We start from the raw sequence: 21858 nt of genomic DNA on the forward strand, positions 1-21858 counted from the left end.
CTTCTTTTCTTTCACACATTCTCTGGCGTTAAACCATCAACCAATGGCTCCCAAGCACTTCTTACAAACCTAGCGTCTGACCAGCTCATCATGCTTTTAAGCTCAGAAAAGTCAGCCCGTCTCAGTATCATGTTAATGGCGGGTGGGGATCAGCCCTTGGATTTGGTCAGTTCTACCAAGTGACTCACAAACATCATTTGGAAAACGATAAAGGCAGTGTTTGGTGCAGCTCATGGGCGTCAGCGTGGCCTGACCAGGATGCACAGCAAAGACCATGCAAAACAGATGGAATTCAAAAAGAAAGAAAACCAAAGAGCAAACTGGAATCTGCAATAAATGAGCTCAGACCAAGTACCCCTGCTTACGCCAAGCTATTTCAAAAGTCCACCAAAGAGTTTCAATGCGTTAGCCTGCTTTCAGGATCTTGGTTTCAGAGTTTTATAAATCTTATATAAAGTATTTAGTTTCAAAGAAAAAAATACCCACTGAATATGTACATTTATGTTTGTCAAATGTTGGCTTGTTATTTTGGGCAAGAGTCTGAATAAGTTCATTTTAAAAACGACACTGGGGGGCGCCTGGGTGGCGCAGTCGGTTAAGCGTCCGACTTCAGCCAGGTCACGATCTCGCGGTCCGGGAGTTCGAGCCCCGCGTCGGGCTCTGGGCTGATGGCTCAGAGCCTGGAGCCTGTTTCCGATTCTGTGTCTCCCTCTCTCTCTGCCCCTCCCCCGTTCATGCTCTGTCTCTCTCTGTCCCAAAAATAAATAAACGTTGAAAAAAAAAAAATTAAAAACTACACTGGTAGAAATATAATTTTGGTTCAATTAGATTTTCCTGAATGTGAGCTACCTTTGATTCACGCCCCCCACCCCCCCACCCCCCCCCCGTTATTATCTTCACCCGGGGAAGGAGGTGGCCGCAGATATGGAGGGAGAGAAAGAACACGTGACAGCCTTGAAACTCAAAGCTTTATTTATCTCAAGAACAATAAAGCCAGAGTTCTTTCATTGTCCAGAAATTATTTCAATGTTTTAAAAAAAATTACTGGAAGTACAGAAAGCTCATCTTTATAAAAATTATTATACCTTTAGTTTGCTTCCTGTGAAAAGGTCAGAGGGCCTAGATCCAATTAATGGTAAAAATCTACTGCAGTCCATGACATAATTTAGTAGTGACTACATTTTATTATTCCTACCGTCTCTGAGACAAAAGCTACCACTGTGTTAGAAGCCCATTCACAAAGAGACCCGTTATATGGGCTAAATCTCCAAATATATTGAAAACAAAAAAACAAAAACTCTGCCGTTTCTCTTCGAAGGGAATCGTGCTGTGGCAAATAAATGCAGCCGCCTTGCGTACAAGACGCGGGTCGCAGCAGCCTCACCTCCAAGTTCCTACTGTAAATTAGTCATTAAAGCGAGCACTTCGCACCCGGGGGAGAAAGAGAAGGGCACAGGGAAAATACCTTGCGAGGGCGGCTCGCGTGTCTGCTGTTTGTGGCTCAGGAGCTGAAGTGGGCTCCGCGCAGGGAACGGTTGGAATCCTCTGAGCGCCGGGAGGCTGGGGGAGCTGGGGTCCCTGGTGGCGGAACAGAGGGGCCGCGTGGCTCAGGGACAGTCCTCAGCCCTGCGGCCCCTCCCGGCTCACAAAGGAAGCAGATGGAAGAGGAAGTGCCACCCCACAAGGTGCGTTGGGCTCTGAGGGAGACGGAGGACACTTGCCACCAACCGGCTGGTGCAGGCTGTCCCCGGGGGGGGGGGGGAGCACTGCACGAACCTGCCACCCGGGCCGGCTGCGCATGATGCGGTCACACATGCGCCAGAGATCCAGGCAGACAGAAGTCTGCTCTGCCGGCCAGGGTGAGACCCTGCAGGATGGCAGGGAAGACGCCCTCGGTGGCCACGGGCTCGCCCTTTTCCCACGGCCAAGTGCACCACACAGGTGCCTATAAGTGGATGACGAAGGGGAGGCGTCTGGGACCAGGGGCCTCCGGGGTTCTTTGTGCAGCACCCTCAGCAAAGGGGACGCGTCTAACGTGGTGTCACCAACGTGGCCCATGTCATACCTCACAGCCCCGTCACCATCATGCCCCACGTCCCCATCGCCGGCGTGGCCCGGGTCAGGCCCCACGTCCCCGTCGCCGGCGTGGCCCGGGTCAGGCCCCACGTCCCCATCGCCGGCGTGGCCCGGGTCACGCCCCACGTCCCCGTCGCCGGCGTGGCCCGGGTCAGGCCCCACATCCCCATCGCCGGCGTGGCCCGGGTCAGGCCCCATGGCTCCACAGGTGCCGGCATGACGCGAGTCCACAGCCAGCCCTCCCGCACGACCCCGGTCGCTCTTGCCGCGCATCACCCTGCACAGCTCATCCTGGCCTCATCTTCCTAGAAGGCTGGTGACCGTCTGCTGAGAAGCCCCCGCGTGCCCGTGTGCCACGTTCCCTGCAGTCTCCAGGTGGTGTGGACAGTAGACGAGATGCACCAGACTGAAGTCTGCAGACTCTGTCGTCCTGAGAGTCACAGGACCACGTGTGTGCAGTAATACATCTCTCGAGAGCCGTCCCCAGCACCCGAATTCAGTGGTCAGGCCCAGAGCAAGGCAGGGGGACAGGTCAGCGCAGGGGAGCGACCAGCACGTGCAACGGTGCCCCTCCGCGTCTCTCCCTGCACGCGTAAGAAAACACCCCCCGAGCGCACGGTAAACATACGAGGAACGGATTCCATGGCGATGTGGGCTGTTCCTTCTTCTCTGTGTTTCCCCTGCACGTAATTGAGAAACAGTCAGCCCTCCTTGACATCAGTCATCGCCGCCCGCCCCCCAGAGCTGGGACGAGCCATTCGGCTCCCACTGTCAGAAGCTTTACAAACCCACACCCGTGTCCTCGGAGGCCTGAGAAAAGGATAAAGCAGAAAAGAAGTGAAGCCCCGACTGGGATTCCCGTTCCGGAAGCTGCTTTGGCTGTGACAGGTGGGGAGTGAGTGCCTCTTTCATGGTGACTTGTTTTCTGTCCCAGTCACCAGCCTGTCACCTGCTTGCAGGCGAAGGGAACTGACGTTAAAGAGGAACGACTCCGGGTTCTTCACATATCTTATCACAGGTGTGAACTAGGGGACCAGGGAATGCCCAAGGTCACAGAGCTGGCGGGCACACAGCCTGGTGACAGTCTCCAGGGTAAGGATTATGCCGTGCAAGATGCAGCCCAGCACAAACACAGAGTACGCTCGCCCAGTACTTGAAAGACTGAGTCAGGAAACGTCATCCCTTCCCATCCTCTGAGAGCTGCAGGCCTCTACTCCACGGCGACTGGGGACAGAGAGGCACCAGATACCGTGCTTTAAGGATTTTTCCTGTTAAAGACATGGCCTCCGTGTGAACATAATAAACACAGACGTTTACGTACCGTTCCCATCATGGAAACCCAACACCATTGTATCTGGGTATGTTTTTCAGTGGTTGGTTACAGTTTAAAAAATTATTAATAGTAATCCTCCCATCAGGGGCGCCTGGGTGGCTCAGTCAGTTAAGTGTCCAACTTTGGCTCAGGTCATGATCTCACGGTTCATAGGTTCAAGCCCTGGTTCATGGGTTCGAGCCCCGCGTCGGGCTGTGTGCTGACAGCTCAGAGCCTAGAGCCTGCTTCGGATACTTTGTCTCCCTCTCTCTCCACCCTTTCCCTGCTCATGCTCTGTCTCTCAAAAATGAATAAACATTAAAAAAATTAGCAGTACTCCTCCCCTTAACTGACTGTGGAACGAGGAGATGTGGATGCGGGACGGCCAGTGGGGGCACGAGTGGAGACGGGAACAAATACAGACTCCGAATGACTCCCGGGAGGGCTCTGTCCACATGCCTGCCCGCTCCCCATGTGCTCAGGGAAGGGAGGAACCGGCGGGACCGTCATGTGCTCATCCCCATCCCTGCTCCACGTTCAAGACACCCCACGCTCTGGCAAGTCCACTTCCAGAATCTCTTGGGTCTGTCCCGTCCTGTGTCCCTGCTGCCCCCTAATGCAGCCATTCAACATCTCATGAAGGATTTCATCTCTCCTTACTTAGAACTGACCACCGGGGCACCTGGGCGGCTCCGTTGGCTAAGCGTCCGACTTTGGCTCAGGTCACGATCCCACGGTTTCTGAGTTCGAGCCCCACGTCGGGCGGTGTGCTGACAGCTGGGAGCCTGGAGCCTGCCTCCGCTTCTGTGTCTCCCTCTCTCTCCGCCCCTCCCCTGCTCGTGCTGTCTGTCTCTCTGTCAAAAATAAATCAACATTAGAACGGACCACCGTGTCGCCGCTGTCTGGTACAATGCCTGGCACATAGTAGGTGTTCATTAAGTACCCTGCAAATAAATGGCTAAGAGAAGGGAGTCATCTCCCAACTCTCGCTTCCCTCAGTCATCCCGTCCTGCATGCCGCGAGAGTCATCTTTCGAAAGCACTCATCTGCTTTAAGAACTGAGGGGTGAGAACTATTCTCCTGTGAGAAAGAATAGGCACTTCTTAATCTCAAAATAGATGTTCAGCAGGAGGACTATTTTTGTAAAAATAAAGGATAACCCGACAGAATGCACAATAGAACTGTAATTTTAACAACGGAATTCACCCCGTTCTTTTGAAGCGTCGGCAGTATATATTACTCTGCATTAGCTACAATGATAAATAGTGTTTTCAAGATTCAAACACATCAATTACAGCGTTCCTGGGTATTCAGACGTCTTTTCCTGTTCCATTTTGTACACAGATCCTCTCAGACTTCAAATCAACGCTTCAAAAATATTTATTCGTTAATTGTAAACCCACAGTGGCCGTTCTTGGCTTTAATATTCTTGCGAAAACCAGGAAAACCAAATTTGCCTTGAGCAAAATGTATTCATCATACTAAACGACGTATGGTTTTGTTATCTGTCCAGATAAAAAGAATACTGCTCAGGTTAGAGGTAAAAGTAAATCTTAAACATGTTTTCCAAACCAGTTTGTCACCGAGGGCTAAAACTCCAATCTTTTGTGCCAAACGTTATTCTGTGCATCCATTCCTCTAGTAAAAATAAGTCACTAACATTTTAGTATAATTTACCCTTAATAAATCACTTTTCTACAAGTAGAACGGGAGAACAGAACAGAAAAATGGGAAGGCGGTGGTGCAAAAGCATCAAAATTTTGCTTCGCACAGGCCACGTGTAGGGACACTCTCTTCCCACCCCTCCTGAAAATCAAGATTTGGGAAGAAAGAGTTTTCCTACTCTAACAGATGAGACTGGAGACTGGGGGAAAAAATCTTAAATACAGTCTTTGAATCTCTTACCCAGCACTTGGAACACTCTCCAAAATCTAGTGAACCTAGAATACCAGCAGCCCTAATTCCTGAATTCCATTTTTAAAATAATAAATCAACGTTTCAAGAACCTGCAACACGGCGCCACCTGGTGCCGGCAGAGGGAAAGGAGGTTCCAGCCAAGGGACTGTCTGGTGCCCTTTGTTAGCTCCAGTGAGGGAAACGGAAAAACACAACAGTTGTCTGTCATCACGTTAAGTCCCAGCGTGCTACTAAAAACAAATATCGTGTGAAAATAAACTTGGAAATTATTCATAGCTTATCCCCAATGATCTTATTTTGAGAGGGAATACATCACATTCTGCTGATATCAACACTGAGTTCTTGCAACGTGGCCACTCGGCCAAGTCTTTCCATGTCAATATATTTTTAAATCATAAGAGCGTTTTCCAAGTGCACATGCGAGCGACATTTCTTTGTCGTGGAAAGTTGCCCCACGAACGGGAGATTCCTCACTGAAATACTGTTCCTGAGGGAGCGGGGTCCCCCTCCCGGAGGGTAAATTGAGAACCCCAGATCCAAAACTGACTTGGAAATTCAAAATAATCAGGGAAATAAAAGTGCACAGAACTCGGTCGAGTACCTCTCCTCCCCAGGACACCAGCACCGTCTCAGGACCGCGTCCACACGGAAATGGGCGTGACAGAAAGTCCCCTCCCGAGGAGCCCTTGGACGCCGAGTCCCTGGTGGCGGAGGGGGAGGCCGCACCGGTAGGCGGGTGGGCACCGCACAGCGGGCACAGGTGATTCATCCTGCCACTTTCAACCTGAAAACGGTGGGCCCAGGAAGTCTTACTGGTTCCAGGTAAAAACAACACCTGATGATGTCGAGCGAAACGGCGAGCACCAGCAGCATCGCCCAGGCGCGGGGAACTGTGCCACCGAGGATGGAGCCCCCACCCCCCGGGGAGAGAATAAAGGTGTCAAAGGCATTCACGGACCCCGTGTGCTACTGCGAGGAGCACGCCAGGAGCGACCCAGTGCTGATCCGGACACCAACCTCAAAGACCCCTTTGAGGATAAAAAAACTTGCCTCATCTTACAGAGGACCACGGAGACAGTCCCTCGCCTGACCTCCACGAAGCCAGTCACGGGCAGTTCCTTGGAGGACATTTACCTTCAGCCTCTTGGTAACCACTGCTAGTGACCACAGTACCCTAGCCTGGAATGACTCACTCCGACTCTTGATGTCCCAAGCTGCCCTTTCTCCAAAACACCTCCTTCTGACCTAATACAGAATAATGATCTTCTTTTCCACGTGATGACCACGGCGTCCTATTGGCTTACTGCTTTAGACAGGTCGGCTTGAGCCATTTTAGAAAACATGATCATATACTCTTAAATATATGAATAACCCAGTCCTAGCAAGACCTAAACTACCTAAGTACCCGTCTGGGTGAAAATGCCAAGAACAACTTACTGAAACCTTTATGTCATGGTACATTTTTGATAGGGTTGTGCCAACCTGTGCAGCGTAGACGGGTGAGGGGTGTCTTGTGTATGTACACGTATCGATGCTTATTTCCTTATTAAAATTTCTCTCTCCATGCCACCAGTTGAAAGAAAAAAGAAAGCTTCCCTCCCAAGCTCCACTCCACGGCCACCAGGCCCACCCCACCCCACCTGGGAGACGTCCGCCTGTCCGGCCGGCCACTCACGCTGAGCTGCCCGCATTAATGGCCATGAGTCACCGCATTTACAGAACCATTGTTAAACACGTAAGACTTGACTTTGCTCGTCTGATCTCATTTCCGGTTCCTTCCAGACTGCGCCCTCTCATGCAAACGGCTGCCAGGTCACCGCCCCCGAGGCACCACGCACCACGCTGCCACCAATCTCACACCCCCGGCCCAGGACCGCACCCAGACCCGAGCGAGAGGGGGCTTCAGGCACACCGCGTCCTCCCCTAAACATACGTGCCCCTCGAGTTCTGCCTTTCCAGGATAGTCTCTCCCCCCATCACAGCGCGCTGCCTCCAGGCTCCCGTTCAAGCCGTTTCTTCACAAACCCCCTCTGCAGTGTCTCCCGCTTCCCTGAGCGGGCGTAGGGGCCTCCCACACCATCCACTCTGGAATTTCTGCGGAGACTTCACATCTTCACTTTGACGGTTTGAGTTACATTGTCATTTTCCCACTTCCACAACGCGCCTTGGCCACAGAAGAGCCGTTGCGTAGATTTACGGGCTGACGCTCCAAACGGTGTCCGGGGACACGAACACCTACTAGAGTCGCTGCCTCACTGCTACGCTCTCAGTTCCCAGGAAAACACTCCGAGGCAGACTCCACCATTCCCTCCACTTGGAAGACAGGGAAACCCAAGTGAGGAAGGTAAAGCCGCTCGGCTCAGAGGCCGAAGGGCCGGAACCCACGCCAGGCCCACCTGCCCCTCTGCCCGTCCAGCCGCGTGTGGCTACCCCCGCGCAGAGAGCACACGGTACGGCAGCCGGTGCCTCCCCAGGGAGGTGTGAGGACAGGCCACGCCCAGGGCACCACGGACCCCGCATCAGAGCCTCCCCAAGCACCCAGGTCTGAGGTCTGCGGCCTACGATGTCCCCGTCTGGGTGGCTAGGCAGCGAGCCCTGGGGGCAGCCGCGGGGCGCCCCCCGAACAAGTGCGGGAGGGCAGGAGGGGGCACGGGCTGGGGCCACACGCAGGCCACACCCAGCAGACAGCGACCTGCTACTCCCCACCTCCAGCAGCAGAGTCCCAGTCCACTCCTCCCCCGCCAACAACCTTGGTGGCATCTGCTGTACAGCCCTGCCTCACAGGTAAGGGGAGCTGGGAGAGAATGAGCTTCCGAACACATCTGGAGAACCCCAAATCCATGCCAGGCTGCACTCTGCAAAGGCCCCTCTGTCTCCCTCAAACGCCCCACATACGACCCCCACGCACGAGCTGCAAGCATGTGTAAGGTGGTGCCCTGCCTCCGTAGCCGTGACCCCCGTCTCAGAACCCCCACCTGTGCAGCGCACCTAGGTGGGGCGGCCCGGGCCAGGAGCCAGGAGGGTCCCGGGACCTCGCGCTGAAGGCTGTACCCTCTTCAGCTGGATGCAGGGGTCCCTCCTTCTTTGCCGGCCACACCGGTGCATCTCTCATCTTTAATTCAACATCGAGCTGTGGCCTCCGGTGGGCGGGCCTCCCCACGGTCAGAAGCACAGGTCGGGAAGGGGCAGCGGGGCCTTTCCCCTGAAACTGTGAAGTCAACCACGTCCACAAGCAGAACGGGTGCTCAATCAATGTTTTTTGATCCGAATTACCAATCAGTCTGGGAATCAATCTTCTGACCCCCTTTTACCCGACCCTAAATTCTTGCCAAAGTTACTGCACGTGGAGGAAGAGCCAGGATGGCTCCAAGAATTTCAAGAATGGAAATGAGGACCAAGGAAAGGGACCCAAGTGTCCGTGTTCGGGGGCCACCCCTTAGATGATGAGGTCACAGATTTCAGAATGTCACGGCGGAAAGGGATCCCCAGTCTCAGCCAGAGCTCCCGGGCAGCTCCCAGGTCCAAGCTCCCCATCTCCTGACTCCAGCCAGACCACGGTCCAGCCTGGGACACGGGCAACTTCAGAAGGGATATGGGCAAGCTGGAAGTCGTCCACAGCTGGTGGGGATGTGAGATGCTGAGGAAAGGTCTGGCGAAGCACAGAGTTACCACGTGACCCACCAACCCGGACACACTGAACACAGACACGTGCACACATGTGCTCTGAACGGCATCAGTCACAGCAGCTGGACGGTGGACATGACCTGACATCCACCAGCAGATGCCACTATACCCTGTCCACATGCCGGGGTAGCACTGAGCCACAAAAGGAAAGGAAGTGCACACGCCCAAGCGTGGATGCCTCTGGAAAACGGGGCTACGTGAGAGAAGCCAGTCGCAAAGGGACCCACGCAGTAGGAGTCCATCTGTATGAAACGTCCAGAACAGTAAACCCATCGGGACAGAAAGCGGACTGCTGGTTTCCGGGGTCTGGGAGGAAGGAAACACGGAGTGACCACTAATGGGTCTGGGGTTTCCTTTTGGGGTGAAGAAAATGTTTTGGAACTACATGGAGGTGATGGTTGTACCCCAATGTGAATATACAAATGCCACTGAATTACTTCTCAGTGACTGACTTTATATAAGGAGAATTTCACCTGAGTAACAAACAAAACAAAACAAAATTAGATTTAGTTTGAGGTGTATTAGGAGTAAACATAATTACCACTTTTTCTGACAACTTCTGTTTTGGAATTCGACAATTTAAGCAAGTTAACAGTGCCCAGCAAGAGCTCAGCCTCTGGGAGCCTCTGAGGGAGCCACCCCTCCCACTACAGACCCAACAGCTAAGCACCAGTCAGCCCTCAACACCAGTTCTGAATCCATGTGTGAAGACCTCATTGATCGTGCCAGTTACTGTATAAATTGTACCCATAACACAGAAGCACACCCCTGGGTTGCTGTGCCAGAGACCTCAGTGTGTCCCTCTCTGCCGGTCATAGGGCAGCCATCTGGGGTCAACTCCTCCGACACAATCTCAGAGCACAGGGTCCATGGTAGCACCAGCCCTGTGATCACAAGCTGTGCACGGGGATCCCCTTCGGTGAGAGAGATCCCCCAGGTGAAGCGGACGAGCGCGACTGCCCTTCTGAGGATGAGGCCAGCGGCAGGGACACAAGCTTGCAGCTTCGTCCGGTGGGAGGCTCTCGCCCTGCTCTCGCACCCGTGTCCGCTTCTCCTCACTTCCATCCCTGGAGGCCAGCGGATGCTAAACTCCAGATTGGAAAACCTCGCTCCTCACTTTCCCACAGAAATCACTAGATTTCTTTGAAGCAGGGGTGTCCTGGCTTCTAAAAAAGATTCTTCCCACACATTTCTGGCTGCACGTCACCCCACTCTGCCCCAGGCTGGGTTCCCTACTCTCAGACACTGTCTGCATTTCCCTGCTCTCTAGGACCTCAACACAGCACATCGGCTCTGCGTTTCCAGGGTCTAAAGGGGATCACCAGGTGTCAGCAAGTTAAGGCTGGTGCAGTAGCCCTCCAGATCCCCCTCTGCACGGCAGGACGGGGGCGGCACAGCCTGGCAGACGGGCACACCCTGTAAACACCAGTACAGTACCTGCCTTCGTGACTGTTGTTTTACTCAATAGTTACGAAAAGAGGGGGGAAAAGCCTTATAAATTAATTATCATCAATATTTAAAGGAGCACTGCAGTAAATTATTTTATAATTATTTTCTAATTCACCCCATAATTTATTGATCTATAATTATTTTTAAGAGAGGCAAGCCTCTATTATTAGCATTGTAGCATCAGTTAACGTTTTCCTTGAAGCAAAAGATTTAGCAACATCACCCAAGATTAAGTCATAATGTGCAGTCACTATCGACAGTATTTCAAGTGAGACTGTCTTCAGTAAGAGTAGGCATAAAGGCTAGTCTACTGAAAAAAGAGAAAGGGAGAGGGATGGAGACAGAGGGAGGAAAGAGAGGAAAAAAGAAAGAGAAAGAAAGCAGAGAGAGAGACAGTTGCCTGAAACACTAAGGAAGTCAGTGCAGGATGTAGTCAAATACTGACCACTTTTGACGTCACAATAATGAGAGAGATCGTGTGTGTGTGTGTGTGTGTGTGTGTGTCTAGGGAGTGTTATTCTGAAAGTTGCCAGGCATAAAGAATTGCTCAAAAGGGAAATCCCAAACCCAAAATAATAGCCAACACATTCTGTTCAGGACACATGAGATTCCAAGAAAGGGGAAGAAGAATCTAATTGCAGATCACCTAACATTTTCTGGCAAAGAATCCTTCCAAATAACCATACAAGGAGCCACAGGGGAACCTTGAAGGGAGAAGACTTTGCAATGGGAACAGAATCTGCACGAGGACCCAGAGGCGCCCTTTCAGGGCACAGGACACCCCAAGCTACTTTGTCCTCTGCAGTCCTCCCCACTCAACATCTCCCACTGTTACCTGTCCGGGACTTTCAAATCTTCCTCACTTACAGACTGAGATAATGACAGGAGACTTCTTAAAGAAAATTGGGTTCCATGTAGCTAACGGGTTACAAACGTTCTAATTGTGCATGCTTATGCCAAGTAGGCCCCCCACTGGGGACTTCCTCTCTGTGCTGGTCTGAGGTTTGATCGTGGACACAACAGTGAAAGCACTTTGAGAAATGAAACAGGGAAGGCAGAGAAAATACTTCAGGAACCTTACAACTGATGGAACAGATAAAACACCAGGTAAGACACACGGGCCTCATCTCAGCCTCGCCTTTGCCTTAAAGGAGTATGTCTGGCAAAGACTGTCAACTACTTACTCCCCCACACCCTGCCGTGAAGTAACTATACGTCCCCGCAAACGCCACCATAAACTCTGAAGAACCTGCTCGCGTTTCCAGACTAAGGCACACCTGGTTCAGACGCTCCGTAAGATCACTGCCCACACAGGACCCGCTTCCCTTGGAAGAAACCTCACGTTGCGGTGGTTCTGTGGTTTGGTGGAGATGTCCTAACGAGCTGCACGTTGAACTAGCGGGACACACATGTGACCAGAAGCATTTTTATCCCTTTCAACCTGCCCAGCACAGACTCCCTCTGTCTGTGGGATGAAAACCCAGCAGGCCCGTCAATCCCCCTAACGGTTCAGGGGCCTCTGCTCCAAAGCCAGCGATCCCTCTTCAGCCTCCGGGAGCCCGGGGACCACCAACAAGGTGAAAATGTGTCTCTTTGGGAAAGGAGGAGTCAAACTTCTGGAGAAACTTATAAGGGAAGAAGGCAAAGACACAACCAAGTAATACCGGTCACGAATAGAGACGCGAAGCCAGATGTAATTAATAGCATCACTTGTGGCCAAAAGTCAAAAACTTGGATGAACAAATTCTTTCTAACTGACAAGAACTCAAAAATAAATAGAATTCCTGAAGAATCTTCTCGCTATTAAAGAAACGAAAGCAGTGCTTAAGAACTTTCCACACTTAAACATAAAACAAGGGGTTTTTACAAGTGAGTTCTCCAAAACTTTCAAGACAAAGGTTATTCCGTCCATTCTCACATAATGCCCTTCTGGGGGATGGAGAGAGGGACCATGCCCATCTCATGAGGCCAGTACAAACTTCATGTCTAATTAGGCAAGACCAACCTCGTTCCTGAACATATATCCCAAATCCTAAATAAAATATTAGTAAACCAGACCCGGTTGTGAATAGGAAAACATAATATGTCCTGGCCAAGTCTGATTTCTTCCAGAAAGGCAAGAGTGTTCTCATATTAGAAAGTCCATAATATTCATCCACCGTATCATCAGAATATTACACGGTCATCTCAATAGAGATGTGGTCAAACATCATTCAAGCTAGGATCAGAGAGAAACGTCTCCACCCTGGTCAAAACCGCGTATGAGGGGCGCCTGGGTGGCGCAGTCGGTTAAGCGTCCAACTTCAGCTCAGGTCACGATCTCGCGGTCCGTGAGTTCGAGCCCCGCGTCGGGCTCTGGGCTGATGGCTCGGAGCCTGGAGCCTGTTTCCGATTCTGTGTCTCCCTCTCTCTCTGCCCCTCCCCCGTTCACGCTCTGTCTCTCTCTGTCCCAAAAATAAATAAACGTTGAAAAAAAAAATTAAAAAAAAAAAAAAACGCGTATGAAATACCTACCCTGGATACTCTTCATGGGAAGACTCTAGAAGCGACATTCCCTTAAAACCAGGTAATGACCAGGATGGCCATTGTTGTCGCTTGAATTTAACACCAGTGCTGGAGAGTGGAGTCAACACCATGAGGCAATTAAAATACATTAAAGTCACCGGGGCACCTGGGTGGCTCTTGATCTCAGCTCAGGTCACGATCTCATGGTTCGTGAGTTCGAGCCCCACATCAGGCTCTGTGTTGACAGTGCAGAGCCTGCTTGGGATTCTCCCTCCCTCCCTCCCTCCCTCTCTCTCTCTCTCTCTCTCTCTCTGCCCCTCCCCTGCTTGTGCTCTGTCTCTCTTTTTCTCTCTCAAAATAAATAAACATGAAAAAAAAATTAATAAAGTCACAGGATTAGGAAAGAAGAAATAAAGTCACTATGAACCACAGAAGATATATATAGAAAATCCAATAAACATATGAAAAGATATTCAATCTTACCAGTAATTATCTCAATGTAAACTGAGAACACACGAGATTCCATCCTGCACCCACTCGACTAGAAAAATCAAGACTGCTGATAACACCAGAGCTCAGAGAGCATGTGGACCAATGGGTCACAGAGTGCAAATGGACACAACCTCTTTGGAAAGCAATTTGCTATTTTGTTGTGACGTTCAGAGTTTGGAGGTCCTACAAGCCAACAAGCCCACTCCTGGGCACATGTCCCAGAGAAACCCTGTGCACGCTCCTGAAGAGAAGTCTACAGAAGTACTAACAGAGGGAGAGTTTACATCATCAAGAGACTAGAAAGAACTCAAATGTCCTCAGTGCTGAACGGATACACAAACTGTGGCATATTCACACAAAGGGATGTTGTGCAGAGATGAAAATGATAGCAGCCACGTACAACAACAAAATCTCTTTTATTCAAAGGTCTATCAGGGTAGAGGCGGGCAAAGCTGCTAGGGGACAGGCCACAGGGCGTCGGCAGGGACATGAAGAGTTAGGGTAATGGCGGTTCACAGGGCCTTTGAGAATGAGATGAAGAGAACTTGGTGATGCATCAGCAATGAGAAGTGTCAAGGAGGATAAGTCCTGGGCTTCAGGCTCGTGCAGTTGGTTGGGGATGCCATTCTCTGAGGTAGGAACACAGGAGGGGATGGAAACACAGAGCAGGTGTCAGATAAGCCACTCTGTAAACAGGAGACGCCCACAGGAAATGAGAACAGACCGTGCCTGTAAGGAGATGAGGACTCTCACACGGAAAAGACACAAGTGCAAAGGCCCTGAGGCAGGTGCACACTTGGTGTGTCCAAGACCCGCAGCGAGGCTGAGAGCTCCCGGGGGCTGGAGCACCAGAGGGGAGGGAGGAGCTGAGGTGGGGCAGAGCCTGGAGACAGTAAGCATCCAATAAAGGTGGGTCTCCCTCCTCCTGCGACTCCTCTGGTGCCCCCCCACATTCAAGGGAGCCCAGCCTAAGAAGCACAGACAGATCATCCTCCAGAAAAGGCAAGAGTCACTTTTGCAACATGAATAATCACTTCCGAATTTATTTCTCCATTACCATCTTCCCCTCAGGCAATCTGACTTATTCCTCGTAAATCACGATTCTGTCTCGTTCACGTTCCTGTTTTCAAGCCTAAAGTTTCCAACTTAGCGAAATTCTTCTCCAGACTGAGGTTTAAACTAGAGCAAAAAATGCACTACTAATGAGCTAGAGATAGCACGTGGGTTTAGTAATAACAAAACCTAAAATTGGCTTCTGATCTATAAAAAACGTAAAATTCATCATCGTGCTATTCATTTTTGTCAGCTTTCTCTGAGTGAAGCCCGTTCCAAAAAGAATCTTCATTACACAGAGTCACAGAATACCTGCCCCACAGCGAGAAAAAGGTGGACCAGGTGATTGAAGTCCACGGGTAATCCAGAAACCTCATTTCAGTGCAATTTCGAGACTTTCTGCCATCAATACCTCATTACAGCCACTCTCAAGAACAAAATTGGCTGATTTATGAACTTGGACAAGTTTCTTGGCCTCTCTTAGCCCTCGATGTCCTCAGTTACCGAGTCACGGAGGCTCCGTGGATGCTCCCGTGGCCGCCCCCGCAGCGGCGGTGCCCCAGCCCCTGCAGGACCGCACACGCCTCCCGTCCCGCAGGCCGGGCGGCCCGAGAAGGGGCCCCGGAGCTCCGTGATCAGCGGATCGATGGCTGAGGCGCTGACCCATTTCGCGGAATCTCAGAGCCCGACTTGCAAGCTTGCAGACTCTACTAAATCACACTTAGGAGCAAGACGGGACTCGCCAATACACTGCGGAATCGGGACCTCACTTCACAAAAACACATAGATAAGAGGAGGGAAGCCAAATACAGGGGCTTAAAGGCCGGACAAGAAAGACTTAACAAAGAGAAAACGGAGAAAAACACAAGGTGGGCAAAAACAGAGAAACCCCCAGATACGGGAAGTGAGTCCGCGTTCTTCAAGCGTGGCAAGAGCATTCGGGACGTCGCCAGTATTAACCCCCTTTCGACCAAAGACTGTCAGATCACCTTGGCCGGTGACATTTTTTGTAGCTACACACGTAGACTTTTATAATAAAAACACGTCAGCGATTCTGTGCCCCAAATTCACCTCCCGACCAACTTTGCTGGGATGCAGTGAGAGGACGAAAGGGGAAACACACGTGAACCCGTTTGCCTCCATCCTGGTTGCGGACTGGAGTCACCTCGGGGGCTCCTAACGCCCTGGCGCCAGGCCCCCACCCCCAGCCAGTCTGACCCGGTTGGGCCCGCGGCACAACCTCGGCCAAATCCCAGACGGCTCTAACGTGCAGCCAAGGGTGAGAACCACCCTTGCTTCAAAAGTAGGAAGCAAACTGGAGGAACAGTCACAAGACAAGAGGGCCGATACAGAGGGGTGTGCAGGCTGATCTGACTCAAGTCGCCTTCCCCTCATCTTACAGAAGTGCCACCGGCGCGAGAAGAGACTTCGGTTCTAGGGAATGCGGAGCTCTGTCCGATTCAGCACGTAATTATATTCCGCTGTCTCTCCTTCCAGCCAGTTTTCCCGCCGTGCAAGTGATTCGAAGGTTCCTATGTCACCAATCCACTCAAAACACGTAGGACTCACCGCCTGGTGGGGCCGGTAAATTTCCTTTCACTGAATACGGTGCCTGAGAGCCATGCTGCCCTCAAGCCAGCATTCTGCCTCGCTAAATTCCATGGCAACGCCTCCTTCTCCTCAGGCGGTACCCAGCCCCGCCGGCCTCCTCAGCCCCAGACGTAAGCAGCTGTGTCAGCTTAAAGTCCCAACTTCGAAATTTGCAGTTATGTAATCCTGAGACAAGGCACTGAGTGTTTTCCACACGGTTCAAATGAAGATGCCACCACGTACACGTAGCCCGGCTGGCAGTGCCACCATCACACTCGCCGGGGCTGCGTTTCAATCTGTACCACCCCTGGGTGGTATTGGAAGAAAGCCGAGATGAGATCAGGGATGCGATACAGGGACTAAAATACAGTGGTTCTGTAGCTGTCTGGTTAATCTGAACTGATATTTTAAACTCAGGGTCTCTGCTGTGCCTGCAGGAAGAAAACGATTCATGAAATACAGATGTCCCTTTATCCAGGATCCTCAGTGTCCGGGGCACTCTTCCAGAAAGCCCGAAAATGGGACACACACAGCCAGCGATCCCCCCAGTCCCTCTAGAGCCAGCCGTGCATGGACCCACGTTCCACAGTGGATGACATTTCCTTCTCCACCTACTTCTACCTGCGAGCTGAACACCTTCATGCCCTGGGCCCTCTGAGACATTAAGACGGAAGAACAAATGAGTTCTTGTATAAATACATAGTGTTTCTGTAACTGGAAAGAAATAATATATTAAAAAAAAACAATGCTCTAGAGTGTAGGAATGTTCATAAAACACAAATAGGAGTGTAAATTGGTAAAGCGTTCTGATGGAAAATTTGATAACGGAAATCAGAAATTGTTCAAAATAAGCATTTAAGTTTAATTAAATAAACATATTCCCTAACACTGCAATTGCACATCTAAGAATTTGTTTTCAGGAACCAAAGGCTTAGCACAGGTGAGCTCTCTTTCACATGCATATGGTTTGCAACAGCAGAGACCAAAATCGTCAGGAAGTAGAGATTGGCCGTAGGTCTAAGGATGTTCACCATATATCTACCTACCTACATGGACAGATGGGTGGGTGGGTGGATGGATGGACAAACGGATGGATGGATGGATGGACGGACGGATGGATGGACAGATGGACAGACGGACGGATGGACGGATGGATAGACGGATGGATAGACGGATGGATGGATGGATGGGTAGATGGATGGATGGACGGACTAATAGGCAGGCAGACTTGCTGGAAGTCAAGGTAAAGTTAGGCTGCCCATCCTTATTTGAAGTAAATACACCAGCTCACACGAAGACAGAGTTTTCCCTGGTCCTGAGCAATGTGATTCTAAACTCTGCCATCGATGGAAGTTTTATTTAAAATGCACATTCAAGCTACATGTGGCTGTTTCTTTCTTGGCCTTATGGGCATAACATAGAAGCACGAGTGTGTGCCTTTATTTCTCTAAAGGTCCCGATGATATGGTCCAGGTCACATGGCCTTGAATATGTTTAAAACTGGAAGGAACGTCGGGGCCTAGTCCCTCAACCACACTGTTCACGTCATCAGTTCCATCGGGCCTCCTGCGAGAGCCACAGGGAAGACTGTCACGGCTGAGGGACGTTGGGCCACGCAGATAGCAGAGACTGTCTTATTGAAAAGGCAAAGGAATCCCCCTTGTACACCGGCCATAATGGAGGGAGGTGACAAGCGGGAGATGCTCAGATCCAGTATTTGTGACAGCAGAAGTAGTGTCCTGAGGCCACAGAGTTCTGCCAGATGAGCCAAACCCAATTCCTTCACCTCCTAATACCAAGTTCCCGCCTACTCCACTGTAGACGTTCACCATCCCTCGTGTGTTACACGTACCAACAGAGCAGTACAAAATTAACCGCTGAATACGTACCTTTATTTATTTTAATAGAAGGATCTGAGGTCATCCATCTAAGTGCCAAAGGAAACCCACCAAAAATGACTATTCGCGTTTGGGCAAAATTGCCACGTAGATGATTCTTTTGGCCCTGATTTGCTGAATCAAGGACCTCTTGATCCCACTCCAGAAACACGAATGTAGAGTCATGCTCATCAGCACACAGGAGAAACACTCAATTTCTCTTTTTAAAAAAAATGTACAAATATCAGAGGACACGTTAGATATAAAGGGGCTAGGTCTCGATGCTGGTTTACGCCATCTAAGGTGGAGATTTGATAAATTAGAATATCATTTTTGCCCTCCTGGTTCTCATGATGGCATTAGGATAAAATGTCTAAAAAACCATTTAAAAGCTTAAATCAATATTAAGATCATTCAAATTGCCCAATTAACAATTTCTGTCTATCGAGTCAAAGGTTGATGGTGGATACATAAATTCTATGAAATGTCTTGAAAGATTCTTGACGGCTTTCTTTCTATTAGTTGGAGTACTGGGTGTTTTATAATTAGCACTAGGAATTAGCATGGAACAGTGATCCGAGAGAGAGAGATGCCCCAAGACAGGTTTTAGAGGATAAGCGGCCAACGTGATTTGGGACCCTGGGCCATGATGGTGCCACTGGCGAGGGACATGCCTCAAGTTGTCCCTGGGGCCTCCACTGCCCCTCCCGTGCCTGACCGCTCTCCGGAGGAACCTTCTCCCCAACCGTCTTCCCCTGGAGAGGCTGAAAGCAGGTGGCAGCAAACAAATCTGAGACCGCGCCCACAATGTCCTCGCACGTCCGGCCGGGGCAGGTCATGGGCTTGGTTACCACCTACATTCCCTAGTCCTGTTTTCACAGCCTCACCGAATTTAAGCTGCTAGCTAGGAAGAGTAACCCAAGATTAAGAAGAGGACTATCTCATTTTCAGGCTATCGTGTATTTTCATACACAAATTAATTCAAAAAAATTACTCCGTTTCGTTAGGTACGCTAAGCGGTTGTAAATTCACACCAGAAGCCAAGCGGTGAGCCCTCCTGGATAATGGCTGTGGGCTATATTTTAAACTAGCCACTTTGGATGTGTAACTTGCCCATCAATCGCACAAACACACACGTAAGAGTTTACGCATCACACAGTTGCCTCCAAGAAAAATGGAGACTTTTTCTTAAATCTTTAGATTTTAGAAAAACTTAAATGTTGCTCTAGAATAGAATTTTGTCCTGAGATAGCACAGAATGTTCTCTCCCCAAAGCAAACATCCCATTTTTTCAAAATTGTATTTCAATCGCATATTTGGCTAATTACCAATGACAGACCTACAAACACTTATTAAACATACAAGACTAACTAGTCCTAATGGGGATTCCATCAAGAGGACCATCAGCCACCCCCCCCTTCTGCCCAGCTGAAGCCCCCCGACTCCTTGACTTTCAACATTGCCCCCAATATTCCCCATCTCCACAGTCAGCCCCACAACCTGCCCAGGGGCTCAAACTCGAGAGGCCGAGGTCATCCGGACTCCTTTCTTTGCACCCACGCTGCAAGTCACGCTGGCCTCATCCCAGCCTTCAGATGTGCAAATGCCATTTCCACCTGCCTGCACCTGGCTCGCTCTGCCCTGCTCCCCACTCAGATCTAAATTCAAATGTTGTCTCCTCCCTGGGGTCTTCTAAATCAGTCCGAACTCTATCTCCGTGACTCGTCTTTTCTCTTTCCAAGCACCGCTCATTGCCTTTAAGTGTCCACTGTTGTTCGTCTGCTCGTTGCTGCTTGCCCCCACCTGAACGTGAGTTCCAGGGGAGCTGGGGTGGTCTGTCCACGGCCCAGAGCAGTGCCTGGCACACGGGAGGCACTCGGGGGGCATCTGCTGAACGGTTTTGTGTATAGAAAGCACACGTACGGATTCTGAGACTGATAAAAAGATGCGGTACAGTCTAGATATCGAGGACCCGGTAGCCCGCATAAGGATCCCCCCTGAGAAGGAATTCTGTGAAAGGCCCGCCGGAGAATGGAAGGGAGAGAGGGGATGGCCACGCACCTGCTCTTAGGCGCCTCAGCTGCAAGGGACACGTGGCTGCCACTCAAGTCCCCACCTGCCCGAACTCAGCCACGTGGCTCCAGCCCAGCCAGGAGGGAAGCCTGGGAATCTGGTCTTCCTGAGAGCCCCAGAAAGGGAATCATGGCAAACACAGAGCTCTTCCTCGACCCCAGGGGGGTCCGGAGAGAACCTTTCCCCCCCCTCCTCCCATGAAGAAGCACAAGAGACTGAGGCCAAGATATTCTCATGAGTAAGAACGTGGATGCATGAGAATATTGTGTCAGGTTTCCTACGTACTCTAAAATACTATCAAGTGATGGTTCTGTGTTTAGTGAAATTCGGGGGCACTTTTAACAGCCCCAGAGCACTCGCTGCACCCCAAGAGTGCTCACTGCCTGAGGGACTCTGACTGCAACAGTCCGGTTCCTTCTCACAGTGTTGGGCTTGCATACAGAAGTGTCCTCACTTCAGTTCAGTCCCCACCACGCCCCATCCATGGCAGCCTGGACTCCAAGGACAGGCCATCCTCAGGCTGCACGTCCCCAGACCCGTCCTGGGCTGCCCGCCGGTGCTGGACCATCTCCGTGAGCACGGCCTGAGTCCCGCCCGCCGGGGGAGCGGGGACGTGGTCTCTGCATCCCCGCACGTCCCATGCAAAACTGCGTCTACACAGCAGGTGCTTTTGATGCCCAGCCACAAGCTGCCCTGGAGATCGTCACAGACAACCCACAAGCAAGATCTACTCCCGCATCTGTGTGTCTGTCTGTCTGTCTATCGGAAGACACTCCTTCATGCAGAGTGCTTAGCCTATATACACAGGGCAGGCCAGAAACATGAGGGGGTGAAGGCGCCCCAGGACAGCCCCCACCGATGGGCAGGGGAGTTGTGAATGAACACCCCTGCCTCCGGGGACCGCCCTGAGGTATGTGCACTCAGGGTCCCCCGTGAGATGAAGCCCTGGCAGATGCATGCCGGTGGACACATCCCCACACAATCCCTGGTACACACAGGACCCCGCTTCTTCACGGGGCACCCCACGGGTGCACAGAGCCCGTTACTTAGTAGGTCCCCCTTAAGGTTGGCCTAAGGCTCTGCTGTGATTGTCTTGAATTTTTTCATCACTTTTGAACAAGGGATTCAGCATTTTCGGCTTGCACTGGGCCCTGCAAATTGTGGAGTCTGTTTGACTTACTGGCCTCCTCCTTCATGAGGCTTATTAGGGCCCCCCCTCAAATAAACCACTTGCATTCAAATCCCTGCCTCAGAGGCCGCAGTTAGACAAACTCGAACCAAGTCAGCAGATGACGCCCCTTCCCTTTCCTTGTACTACCCGCCCCCCCCACCCCATCGGCCCCCTCCGTGTTTCCTCCATTCTCGGGATATCACAACACATCACCAAGTGTGAGGCCGGGAACTCAGTTTCGTCCCCTCTTCAGTCAAAGTCCAGCTGCAGCAAAGAGCTCTGCACAGCATGTGCTGTGGGAACACAATACAGTGACCTCCTCGACTCTCACTGATCATTGCAAGAAGCCTTGCGCCTCAGGATCTTTGCACTTACCGCCCTCCGGAACGTTCCTCTCCCCATTAAAACCACGTAACACAGAAACACACACACACACACACATGCTCAGTGTGTTTCTACATCAGCCAGGGCTGGGATATTCACATAAGGATTCTTTCCCTTTCCAGTGATTTAGCACCGGCTTCCTCTAAACCCAAAGTCCCCAAATATACATGAAGAGCTTTTCCTTCACTCATTGTATGAATTAATTTCGGATCACACCTCCGGCATAAATTGTACCTTCAATAAAGATGACCGTGAACTCAAAATTAACTTCCAAA

General features: G+C 51.0%; 1 pseudogene; it reads left to right on the forward strand.

Moving 5' to 3' along the window:
- LOC121022940 (guanine nucleotide-binding protein G(I)/G(S)/G(O) subunit gamma-12-like) overlaps nucleotides 1-15142 on the forward strand; it is a 29281-nt pseudogene extending 14139 nt beyond the window's left edge.
- Nucleotides 15143-21858: the final 6716 nt, after the last annotated feature.

The sequence above is a fragment of the Herpailurus yagouaroundi genome, unplaced genomic scaffold (assembly GCF_014898765.1).
Source record: "Herpailurus yagouaroundi ecotype Mexico unplaced genomic scaffold, PumYag 483, whole genome shotgun sequence".
NCBI lineage: Eukaryota > Metazoa > Chordata > Mammalia > Carnivora > Felidae > Herpailurus > Herpailurus yagouaroundi.